This window comes from Dermacentor variabilis, chromosome 6 (assembly GCF_050947875.1).
Source record: "Dermacentor variabilis isolate Ectoservices chromosome 6, ASM5094787v1, whole genome shotgun sequence".
Lineage (NCBI taxonomy): Eukaryota > Metazoa > Arthropoda > Arachnida > Ixodida > Ixodidae > Dermacentor > Dermacentor variabilis.
The window spans coordinates 98946852-98959916 of NC_134573.1; positions in this window are offsets into that span (position 1 = coordinate 98946852).

Here is a 13065-nt window from a genome sequence, read left to right on the forward strand (position 1 = left end):
AATATTTAAGGTAATGGGTATAAAGGAGGTCGAGGAGGGGGAAGACGTCCTTTATCCATATCCCGTCGCCCTGTAAACATCTTTCCGAAGAGCTAGTCAGGTACCTCTGGTTTTCAGATAAATTATAGAGAAGCCCCCCAAATCCTCAGTGCCTTAGAAGGATGTAGTGCCAGAGGATGATAAGTCCAGTCACGTCCTTTCCGAGGTCATTGTGTGTCGAGAGAAGGAAGCGCCCTCTCCCAGGCGACTCCAAATGCTGGTCACAACCGTTGAATATTGACACGTGTACTTATCTTTATCGGGCGACCACGTTTGGCCGCTTAACAAATGTTATCGCGCAGCGCAGGACGCGCCTGCATGTAAAAGAAGTTTCTGGAATTTTATTGATGGTTCCATCCACTGTCTTTCACCGCAACTTGTGTGACCTGATTGCATGTATGCGCGATGCAAATAGTGTAGAACTTTGTGGAAGGCACGAGGGTCCCATTGGTTAATCTGGAACATTCGGCGACTGATCTATAAAAGCCGACACGCTTAACCTGCTGATCAGATTTTCGACGATCGCCGACCGTGTTCGCCGCTATCGTTGTGCTATAAGTGTAACCTGTTTTGTGGGCACAGGTTCGCCCAATAAAAGTTAGTTTTGTTGTTCACAGTATTGCTACTGTGTTCTTCAACGTCACCACCACGTGACAATATTTAGGCTGTTCCTTTGCGAGGACAAGCCAGTCACAATGTAATTAGAATACCATTTCGCATTTGTATTTGAGGTATTTATTCATACCTGAACGATTCAATTTGGTTATTACACGACGGGTTGCCCAGGAAATGCAGCGGTTGCTAGTTAACCTGTTATGTAATGACTTTCTAGAGCTGTTTTAAGGTGAAGCGTGGCTGGTTGGAGCAGCGTACCAGTTTGAGCATGGCACAGGACTGTCTCTGCCATACGAAGTGTACTAATTAGTAGCTGGTAACACCCTTCGCGGATTCTTAGTTGCGTGAGGATACTGCAACTATAACGATGCACCCAATCTCATGTCTCCGCCGCATCAATGACAGGCGAGCCGGGTTAGTGAGTGGGATGGACCACCGTGTTGGGAAATTAGGTTGGCCCCAAGCAAAGCGGCGCAACGTGATGTGCATGCTGGTTGCTGTGTCATGTGCATTTATGTGATCCCGTTGTCTGCGGTTATCCATTTATATATTATAGTGTAGCTGTAATCTCATAGACCATGAACCTTTGCTCGGATAGAAATGGGGGTGGCACATTTCGCCCTCAGGCCAGTTTTCTGGAAGGTTGTGCGTGGCGCTTTGCAGCTTTTTTACGCCCTGATGTATTGGCTGCGCTCATGTTCTGTGGCAAAGGCATTTCATGAACCAAGCTAATGATTTGCCATGACGAAGCAGGGGATGGGGTGAATCGAATTTTTTTATCAAGTAGCCTAATGTCTGTAGAATTTGGCAGCCAGCATTTATTGTGGAGAGACGAATACGCTTAAACTGCGATTGCTGCTCTGCGAAAACGCTCAAGGCATTGACACGATTACTTGCAAGTAGGCCAGCTAAGCAATTGTTGTATATTGGGGTAGACATGTGATCAAGGTCATTATATTGTGGTTTTTCAACAGAAGCTTGTACTGACTGACAAGTGGCGTTGTCGTGGTCATGCAAGAAAGCCCAGTTGCTCCCAGACCTGAGAAACTGCGGGAAATGGCGGTTTAATTAGGTGACAGCTACGCCGGAGCGTTAGTCATTAGCAAGGATTCCAGCAGCATAGCCGCGGCCTCGCGCCGTCTATGCGGTTCCGAACCAACGAGCAGCGACATCCATTATGCTCGCGCGATTGAAGCCCGATTGCATGTGCCGGGGCAAAACACTAGTTGATGAAAATGATGTATCCAACTACTCGCCGATCGAAACAATCGGAAAAGTACAGACAAAATGTAATGAGAATAATAAACTGTACAGACTTTCTGAAGCTTGCGCGTAGCGATAAGTGCTGGGCTATGCCGAGATTGTATTACCATATCTAGCACTTTGACTTAGTCAAAACTCTCTTATGTGTCGCCATAAAAAGTAATTACAATATATACGGTAAGAACCTTTCAAGTTTTGATCTGTAACCTTATCTTTTAACTGCCTTTTCACTAAATATTGTGTTTAGCTGGCTTCAGTGCTACAAAAAAATGTTATGCGACCCTAATCTTTTGCTTCGTTGTCTCTTAGTGGCACCCGCACCTCGCTGTTGGTGTTCTTTAGGTTAAGCGAGCGAACACCTTTCCCCTGGCACGATATGCGGGGGAGGAGGAAGCGCGGAACGAGTCACTTTGTGGGGCGTTGCCCCCTAGCGAGCGGCGCACGGTGCACGCCTTACGGAGCCTCTCCGGTGCGGATGTCAGAGCATGTAATGAGCGCGCAGGCCCAGTTGTTATGAGCAAGCGAGAAAATTACCATATGAGCACCGGGAGAGGAGAAGCGAGACAGGATGGAATGAAGTCACATCCGCTCTGCTCAGCAGATGTTCTGTCTATGCCAGGCAGCTGTTTTTAGTTAATTAGCCGGTTAAATATTATGCCACATTTTTGTGTAGGATGTCATTACTTACGTCATTACTACTGCTATCTACGCCGGGGTTCCAAGGAATTTTGCCAAAGTCGTGCTCACGAGGTGGGTCTGCAAAATCTACGATTCTGTGCTTTGGTGCGCGATAATTAGTTTTTCTAATTATTTGTTATCTACGCCGCCACCTGGTCGCAGAACAATTTCCAGGGAGTGCGGAAGAGTTCTCAACACTTGGGATCTCCTAGGGCGTGGCCTTTGCTGCAGACTGGCATTTCACATTACATTTGTGGTCACTTGACGGGTTCTTGAGGCCGCAGCCACTGCTCTCGACGTTCGTCGGGTCCGGGCACACGTCAGCGCGACGAGTCAGCCACAGGCGACGCACACTTCGTATTTTTGACGGTAGAGCTGACATCTGTGCCCGGTGCCCCATTGAGATAAATCCATCTTGGCACTTCTTTCTCCTTGAAGAGAATGAAGATCGACTTTGAATCTTTGATTCAAAGTCGATCTTCATTCTTCTCGCTCTTCATCTTCATTCTTCTTCACTCTTCTTCTTCATTCTTCTCGCTTCTCGATCTTCTCGCTATGGTGCGTAAGGTTCGCAATCTTTGCGCACTCTGCGGACGCCTCGAATCTCGGGGTTATCTTTGCGGTCTAGGCGATACAGAATTTCTTCGATGGGGTATCCAAGCGGAACCCCGTGGATGACTCTCTTGCCGCAGTGTTCGGCAGTGGCCACGTAGGTGAAAGTCTCCACTTGTTCACCGTCGAACAGGAGGTGTTTCCCGCTCGTGTACTTCAGCTTCCTCTCTGCGCGTGTAGTGGTGACGAGAACGGAGTGCTCTTCATATTTCGAGTTATTATGTCATCTTTCTCTTCACGTGGGTAGATCCCCGCCTAAATATTTATTAGTAGACCACAAGTGTCGAGAACTATTCCGCACTCCCTAAGATGTCAAGAAGCGACAGTGGGAAAAGATGGAACAAGCAGTGACGACTGGCGGGGGACATCAGAGTCGAAAACCCTAACCCAAAGGGGGGAAAGACGGAGTTCCGCGAGGACTCTTTTCCAAAACTGGAAACGAATCAGGGCGGACCACCCCTGCAGCCCCGAGGACGGTCCGGTTTCCGTGCGATGACTAGTCCACAGGGCGCTCGAGCTCAAAGGCCCCTGCCCACCCATGGAGACAAGGTAGGAGCAAGGAGCGTAAGGGTGTCAATTTTGCGGGGAAGGTCTCCCGGGAAAGTAATCAGAGAGATAAACGGGACGAGAACTTTGAGAAATTAAATAAAATGTCAATATATTAACGTCGATAGTCTCATCGCAACGGTCCGAAATCCAAAACCTACGGAAACCTACGCGGCAGGCAACCCTTCCACCGCAACAACCCATTAGACAGAAGACCCCCCCCCCCCCCCCACCCCAACGGCACGTCAACAGCCGCAAGGAGAGGATAAGATGGTCACAGAGGCGTCCCTCCCGCCACCGACGAAACGCAAAATTCAAGACACCGACCCTTTTCAGGCTATAGAGAAAAGGGTGGGAAATTCGGAAAGGTTAGAGGCCAAGATGAGTGAATTTGTGAACCATCATCATCAACATCAGCCTGGTTACGCCCACTGCAGGGCAAAGGCCTCTCCCATATTCCTCCAACTACCCCGGCCATGTACTAATTGTGGCCATGCTGTCCCTGCAAACTTTTTAATCTCATGCGCCCACCTAACTTTCTGCCGCCCCCTGCTACGCTTCCCTTCCCTTGGAATCCACTCCGTAGACCTTAATGAACATCGGTTATCTTCCCTCCTCATTACATGCCCTGCCCATGTCCCATTTCTTTTTCTTGATTTCAACCAAGGTGTCATTAACTCACGTTTGTTCTCTCGCCCAATCTGCCCAATCGCCCAATCTGCCTCAATGTTAACCCCATCATAATTCTTTCCATAGCTCGTTGTGTCGTCCTCAATTTAAGTAGAACCATGTTCGTGAGCCTCCAGGTTTCTGCCCCGTACGTGAGTAATGGTAAGACACAGCTGTTATACACTTTTCTCTTGAAGGATGATGGCAACCTGCTGTTCATGATCTGAGAATGCCTGCCAAACGCATCCCAGCCCATTCTTATTCTTCTGATTATTTCAGTCTCATGATCTAGATCCGCGGTGGCTACCTGCCCTAAGTAGATGTATTGGTGCCTCGCTACCTATCGTAAACTACTCTTCTCTTCCGAGATTGTCAACCGTTGCCTTACGTTTTCTGCAGAATAATTTTATACCCACCCTTCTGCTTTACCTCTCCAGGTCAGTGAGCATGCATTGGAAGTGGTCCCCTGAGTTACCAAGCGAGGCAATATCATCAGCGAATTGCAAGTTACTAAGGTATTCTCCATTAACTTTTATCCCCAATTCTTCCCAATTCAGGTCTCTGAATACCCCCAGTAAACGCGCTGTGAATAGCATTGGAGAGATCGTACCTCCCTGCCTGACGCCTTTCTTTATTGGGAGTTTGTTGCTTTCCTTATGGAGGACTACGGTGGCTGTGGAGCCGCTATATATATCTTTCAGTATTTTTACATACGGCTCGTCTACACCCTGATTCCGTAATACCTCCATGACTGCTGAGGTTTCGGCAAAATCAAACGCTTTCTCGTAATCAATGAAAGCTATATATAAGGGTTGGTTATATTCCGCACATTTCTCTATCACCTGATTGATAGTGTGAATATGGTCTATTGTTGAACAGCCGTTACAGAATACTGTCTGGTCCTTTGGTTCACAGAAGTCTAAGGTGTTCCTGATTCTATTTGCGATTACCTTATTAAATACTTTGTAGACAACGGACAGTAAGCTGATCAGTCTATAATTTTTCTAATCTTTGGCATCCCGTTTCTTATAGATTAGGATTATGTCAGCGTTCTTCCAAGATTCCGGTACGCTCGAAGTCATGAGTCATTGTGTATACAGGGTGGCTAGTTTTGTAGAACAATCTGCCCAACATCCATCAATAAATCTGCTGTTACCTGATCCTCCCCAGCTGCCTTCCCCCTTTCCATAGCTGCCAAGGCTTTCTTTACTTCTTCTGGATTTACTTGTGGGAATTGAAGTTCCTCTAGACTATTCTCTCTTTCATTATGGTCGTCGGTGCCACTGGTACTGTATAGATCTCTATAGTACTCCTGAGCCAGTTGAACGATCTCATCCATATTAGTAATGATATTTCCGGCTTTGTGTCTTAACGCATACATCTGCCTCTTGCCTATTCCTAGTTTCTTCTTCGATACATTTAAGCTTCCTCCTTTGCTGAGGGCATGTTCAATTTTATTCATATCATACTTCCTTATGTCTGCTGTCTTACTCCTGTTAACTTGGAAAGTTCTGCCCGTTCTGTTCTAGCTGTAGGTTTAGAGGCTTTCATACATTGGCGTTTTTTGATCACCTCTTTCGGCTTGGACGATAGCTTACGGGTATCCCGCCTAATGGAGTTGCCACCGACTTATGTTGCACACTTCCTAATGATTGCCATAAGATTGTCGTTCATTGCTTCAACACTAAGTTCTTCTTCATGAGTAAACGCCGAATACCTGTCCTGTAGCTTGATCCGGAATTCCTCTATTTTCCCTCTTGCCATTAACTCATTGATCGCCTTCTTATGTTCCAGTTTTTTCCGTTCCCTCCTCAAGTCTAGGCTAATTCGAGTTCCTACCATCCTATGGTCACTGCAGCCCACCTTGCCGAGCACGTATGATACCATGGTTAGTGCAGAGTATAAGGTCCATTTCATTTATAGTCTCGACATTCGGACTCCTCCACGTCCACTTTCGGCTATCCCGCTTGCGGTAGAAGGTATTCATTATCCGCATATTAGTCTGATCTGCGGATTCTACTAATAACTCTCCCCTGCTATTCCTAGAGCCTATGCCGTATTCCCCCGCTGACTTGTCTCCAGTCTGCTTCTTGCCTGCCCCGGCAATGAAGTCGCTATCAGTACAATGTATTTTGTTTTGACTTTAGGCATCGCCGATTCGACGTCTTCATAGAAGCTTTCGACTTCCTGGTCATCATGACAGGATGTAGGGGCGTAGAGCTGTACGACCTTCAATTTGTACCTCTTATTAAGTTTCACAACAAGACCTGCCACCTTCTCGTTAATGCTATAGCATTCCTGTATGGTACCAGCTATGCCCTTAATAATCAGGAATCCGACTCCTAGTTCTCGTCTCTCCGCTAAGCCCCGGTAGCACAGGATGTGCCCGCTTTTTAGCGCTGTATATGCTTCTTTTCTCCTCCTCACTTCAATGAGCCCTTTTATATGCAATTTGCTGCCCTCTAATTCCTCCAATAGCACTGCTGGACTCGCCTCACTAGATAACGTTCTATCGTTAAACGTTGCCAGGTTCAGATTCCTATGGTGGCCTGTTCGGACCCAGGTATTCTTAGCAACGTCTGCTGCGTCACAGGTCTGACCGCCGCCGTGGTCAGTTGCGTCGCAGCCGCTGGGGACTGAGGGCCGGGGTTTGATTGTTGTATTCATATAGGAGGTTACGGCCAAGTACTGCACCAGGGTGGCCAATCCTGCTCTGCTCAGGGAGTGTGTTACCGCTTCTTGTCACAGGGATACAGGCCGCACTCCATGCCTGTCACGCATATTTTATCAACAGGCGGATTCTTTTTCTTTTTTTAAGGGTGAAAAATTGCGCGGCGCTGGGATTTGAACCGTGGTCCTCTTGCACGCGAGGCGGATGCTCTACCTCTACACCACCGCTGCACCCTTATGAACCATATCAAATTCCAAATTCACGCTGTTCTCGGGGCAGTTCACAAACAGGACGAAGAATGCCAAAGGCTAATGAATGAGATGGTCGCCATGAACGGGAGGGAACAGAATATGGAGCAGATCGCCACGCAACAGCAAAATGGCCAGGCGCGCAAATGAAAGTTAAACCTGGCAGTGGAACTGTCGCGGCTTCCGGCGCGACGGCCGATCCTGTAAGAGCATCTTCCGCTATTAATGAGGCTCCTTTGGCGATTGCCCTCCAGGAAGCTAGGGGGGGGGGCCGCAAAGCTGTCAGGCTATCAGGCATTTCATAGTGGCAGGAGGAGAAACCCTTGGTCACAATGGCCGTGAAAAGAAGTATCGCCGCCATTGAACACGATCTAGAGTCGAGAGCGATCGAGAACATGTTTGTCGATATTCTAACCGGAAAACAGAAGGACACAGCTCACTTAGGCAAAGGAAGGTGACGTTCAGAGCTCTGCTTCACAAGGCCCTAAAAATTTCAAGCAGTCAACCATTGTTGATAGTAGAGGACATTAGCGTACATTACCAGGAATGGGGACACCCGTACCAAAACCCGAAAGGCACACAGCTGTGGGATGATACGCATGACCTAGGGCTCACTCTGCACACGGACCCCGAGAGTCCCACGAAGGTAGGCAATAGCGTCAGCAAGGATACATCTCCAGATCTGACATTCTCTAAAAATGTTAAAAAATCTACAATGGCATATTTGGGATTAAAGTTTTGGTAGCGACCACTACATAGTTGTTTTCATACTTAAATGAAGCCTTAAAACGCGCAGGGCTCACGCGCCAGCCGTCGTTGAGTGGGCTAAGTTTAGAGATATCATGAGGACGCAGAAACTGGGGCCCATCAGAAACATCGAGGAATGAACGACGGCGCTCAAATCGGACCTTAGAAAGACGACAAAAGTGCTCGAAGGGGACAATGCCCCGGAGATTGCGGACAGCCGTCTTCTGCATATGTGGGAAGCTAAGCAAAGCATGAAGCGTCGTCTGAAAAAACAGAAATGGAACCGCAACCTCAGAAGGAACATTGTGAGGCATAATAAGGAAATCGAAGATTATACTTTAACATTATGCGAACAACATTTCAGCAACAAATGTGACGAAATGGAGGGGAGCATGAACCTCTCCAAGACGTGGAACATCCTCCGGCACTTATTGGACCCCGAAGCTCGAAGACTCAATCCGCTATAAGATTGGTAAAAGCGAGGCACGCTTTCGAAGGGAACAATGATTACTTCATTAAGAAATTAATTGAGACGTACGTGGCGGAAACATCGCGAACTCCACTACCAAACTGTGGTGGAGCGCCTAAGGAGGCGTTGGACGCCCCCATCACCGAAGCTGAAGTGAGGGCAGAGATTGTAAGACTTAAAACCAAGTCGGCTCCGGGCCCTGACGGGGTAACGAACAAAATGCTTTGGAACTTAGATGATGACTCCATTAGGTATATAACGTAGTACATGCAGGAATGTTGGGCTAAAGGCGAGCTCCCCCAATAGTGAAAAACGGTAAGCATTACTTTATTACCGAAATTCGGGAAGCATCCGCAATTGACAAACTTACGCCCAGTTTCCTTAACTTTATGCGCGGGGAAATTGATGGAGGACGCAGGACGTCGCAGGACGTCATGTTCCAAATCAAATATGATATAATAGACTCAAGGACTAAAGATGCAAAAGCAATTCTGGGGCTGGACCTCACGCAGGTTTTCGACAACGTAAAGCACGAGGCGGTCGTGGAAGGGCTTAACAAGATTGATGTATGTACTAGGACAGATCGGTACATCAGCGACTTCTTGACGGGAAGAACTGCCTGCATGAAGTTCCAAACGCTGAAATCCCCCACAATTGAGCTATGCAGTAAGGCTACGCCCCAGGGATGAGTGCTGCCTCCCCCACTCTTAAAGGTGGCTATGAGGGAACTCCCCGAGCAATCGGCAAAGCTCGAGGGAATAAATTTTAATAAATTTGCGGGTAATATCACCCTCTGGGTCAACCGGAGAGGTTATTCGGCCGTCGAAAGCCTGCTCCACGCCACCACACTTATCACCGCCAATTACGTAGTGATAAGTGTGTGCTCGCCGCAGAAATCAAAATTATTTGTATACAATCCAAAGCACTTAAGGTAGAAGGCACCATCGGAAATCATAATTAATGTGGCAGCTAACGAGGTACCAATATTCGAGCAAATCAGAATCTTGGACCTGATCCTCCAATCCCACTGCCATAATGGCGAGACCATCAAGAGGCTGCAGAATCACGCAATGCAGACCCTGAGCCTAATTAGGTGGGTGGCCAGCAAAAGCCGGGGAATAAAGGAGAAAGATGTGATTAAACTAATACAGGCATACATATTCAGCCGGGTGAACTACGCAACGCCATATCTCGATTTGAAAGCTGTGGAAAGAGAAAAGATTGATTCTCTAAAAAGAAAATACGTAACAAGCACGCTGGGGCTGCCGATGTGCACATCGACAGAGAGACTGATGGCTCTAGGGGTGCACAACACATGAGCAGAACTGGAGGAAGCGGTGCGAACCTCTCAAATTGAGAGACTTAGCACCACGAGGACTGAAGGAGCCACATTGACCAAACTCTGAATAAATCCGGATAGAGGCCCCAGCCAAAAGGTAAAGGTAGATAGGGGAAGCCATAAAAAGTGTGATTATCACCCCCCCCCCCCTGGCCAAAAAAACCTGCACCCGGAACACAACAAACACAGGTGGCAAAAACGAGCAGAAGCATTAGAAATTAGATTCGCCGAAATTTCGGAACATGAGGTGCCCTATGTAGATGCGTCAGGAGGAGGCGGTTGTTTTACGGTGGAAACGGCCGTCAGCGGCCGGGGTAATCCCGTGACAGCTGCCACTCTGCGCAGGCGCAGCATAGAAGTTGCCGAGAAAATTGCGATCGCGTTAGCTTTCGCTGGAACGGACGCGAAATTTATTATTAGTGACAGCGAAATTTTCGTACTAAACTTTAGCAAGGGAAGGATCTCGCCCTTAGTGGCCAGAATCTAGGCCCCCAGAGAAAGTTAAATAGAAAACTTCAAATAATTGGGACTCCTGCGCACGAAGCTGTCCCGGCAACGAGGCGGCCCTCGAGCTGCCTCGAGATCTCTACCGTCGACCACTACGGGGCCCCTCAATTACCGAGGGAGCGGAGAGCGCACGCTAAAATGTGGGGAGATCACGCAGCATTATACAGTGGCTCGTAGACTGGTATCCCCGCCAGACCCGCAAATTAAACAAAAGACAAGCAATCTCGTGGAGGCGACTGCAAACTTATACGTATCTGCACCCGATTAGGGCGAACCACAAGTTCACTGAGGCCACGAGTGTAATCTTTGCGAGGCGAGAAGGACCCTCCACCACATAATATAGGAACGCCCGTACTCTCCAGGGGAGACGCACAATATTGGCAGTAGAGACACCTGGGAGACCTGCTGCGTAGCCCGGACTCTGAGCTCCTGCTCCGGCTCGTCCAACTGGCTGACGAGGCTGCTGCGACTCAAGACTTCGCAGCCTGCACCTGAGGACGGAGTGATTCTTGTATAGTCCACTGTTCGTTCGCGCTGCAGTATTTTTGTTTTTCCCGTGTTTTACTGGGAGACGCCGCTCCCGTTTCCACGGCAATGGAAATGGAGTTGGCAGAACACCGCCGCGGCATGACTACTTCGGCAGGAACCGGCCCTAGGAGCAGCGGCCCTCCAAGTCAAGCTGACAGCGAGGACACTGTTTTGTACTCTTGCTCAAGTGATCACACCTCAGATGAAGAAGGCTTCGAAAGTACGGTACACCGGAGGACCAAGAGCAGAAACATCTGCGTACGGTCTTCGTCAAGTGAGTCAACTCTCATGTCAGAGCGACGGCCATTGGCGTATACGATTCTCTTTGCTCCGGACACACCTGCCGAACACCTCAACGGCTTTATCAAACCGCTATTTCCTTTTCTCTGGAGGCTCTTCTGCCTGGAAAAATAAATGATATTAGAATTTATAATCGGAAGAACGTCTGGCTATTAATGTCCATAACCAAAGCGCAATCGATGCTTTGGTGGCAGTAAAGCTCCTGGGCAACACCAACCAGTGTCTACTACCTCGTTCCGCTGGACATCGAAACCACCGCTGGTGCTGTTTATGATACTGGCGTATCCCTTAGCGATAGCGACCTGCCAATTTTAATCTAATCTGCGACAAACTGTATTCCCTTACTGCAACCTCGGTGCCTTGGCAGTATGGCCTGTGTAAGGCTCATCTTTAAAGGTGACTGCCTACCATCACATTTAAAGGTCGGCCACTTTTGCCATTTGGTACAGCCTTTTGCGCCCAAACCGCTTCATTGCAGAAGGTATCAAAGAATTGAACACGCAAGTGCTGTCTGCCGAAATTCAACGACATGCCCACAATGTTCTGACCCGCACGACGCTGACACTAGCCCTGCAAAGCAGCTCAAGTGCCCAAACTGTCAAGGCTCACACATTGCATCCTCAGATGATTGTCCACGCCTAAAGAAAAAGCAAAAATTCTTCAGTAAAATGGCTTGAGACGGATCATTAAACAGAGGTACTTCCGCTGCATTAAGGCTACATCACTCCTGGAAACGAAAGTCTACGAAATCCTATTCCGGTTCAAAGGAGATGCCTCTTCCGGAAATGCGGTCTTCAATAAGAGCACGAATGACAACAAAAAGCGACCATGCTATTCACGCGTTATGAAATAAGGTCTCGCCAACGCTACTGAAGGCATGCCATTCTCAAGAGCAACAGCACATGACTTGTAACCAAAAGTCCCATGTCGCTTTAGTTGATCACATCCGAAACAATTATTCTCAAGTGACTGCTATGCTAAAGTCGTTCACGAATGTCATGCGTCTACTACTGAGAAAGATGGGCACTCCGGCTACCCGTAGCGCACTACAGGTACTGGACAGGCCGACTCCAGTGCTTGAAAGCTTTGCATAGCATCATGGCTCACGCCTCGCTACTGTCTACAAGGAAGTCAAGAATGCGTTTCTACTGCACGGGAATGCCCGCTGCCTCAAAGCAAGAATATCAGGTTTTAGACACTTTGTCTTCAAAAACCCTTTTTACTTCCTTGTAATTTACGAAATGGATGTTCAGAGTATCATCCGCACCTCCGGCTATGAGGCATTCATGTCCTCTGGCTGTAGTGATATGAGCTAGGTCAGTGCATATATAAGATGTCAACTGACGTACGTGTTGCACCCAGTCCCGTCTGACGAGGACAACCACTACGCTTGCTTAATTGTAAAAGCGAAAGAGCACACGTTCACTCTCGTTTCTGTCTAAATTGCTCCTTCAAGACGCTTCCACTCTAAACGACTGCACAATGTGTTATCAGTGATACCCGGCCCTGCGATTCTCACCGGAGATTATAGGGCTCACCATCCGCTTTGAGGATGTTCGAAGATAAGCACCAGGGGAAGAAGAATGAAATCCTTTGCCCCACAGCACGTTCTTTATTGCCTCAACGATGCTAGCCGACATATTTACGAGGGCTTACATACAACAGCTGCCTAGATTTAACCGTCGTCTCTAGGCGTTTTGAAAAATATGTGCGACGCTTCCCAGACACCGAAATACATAAAAGCAACCATATTGCCACATACCTGAACATCAAGGGACCATTTAGATACTCCTCCACGACTCCCTGACAAATTGACTGGTCAGCGTTTCGGTCA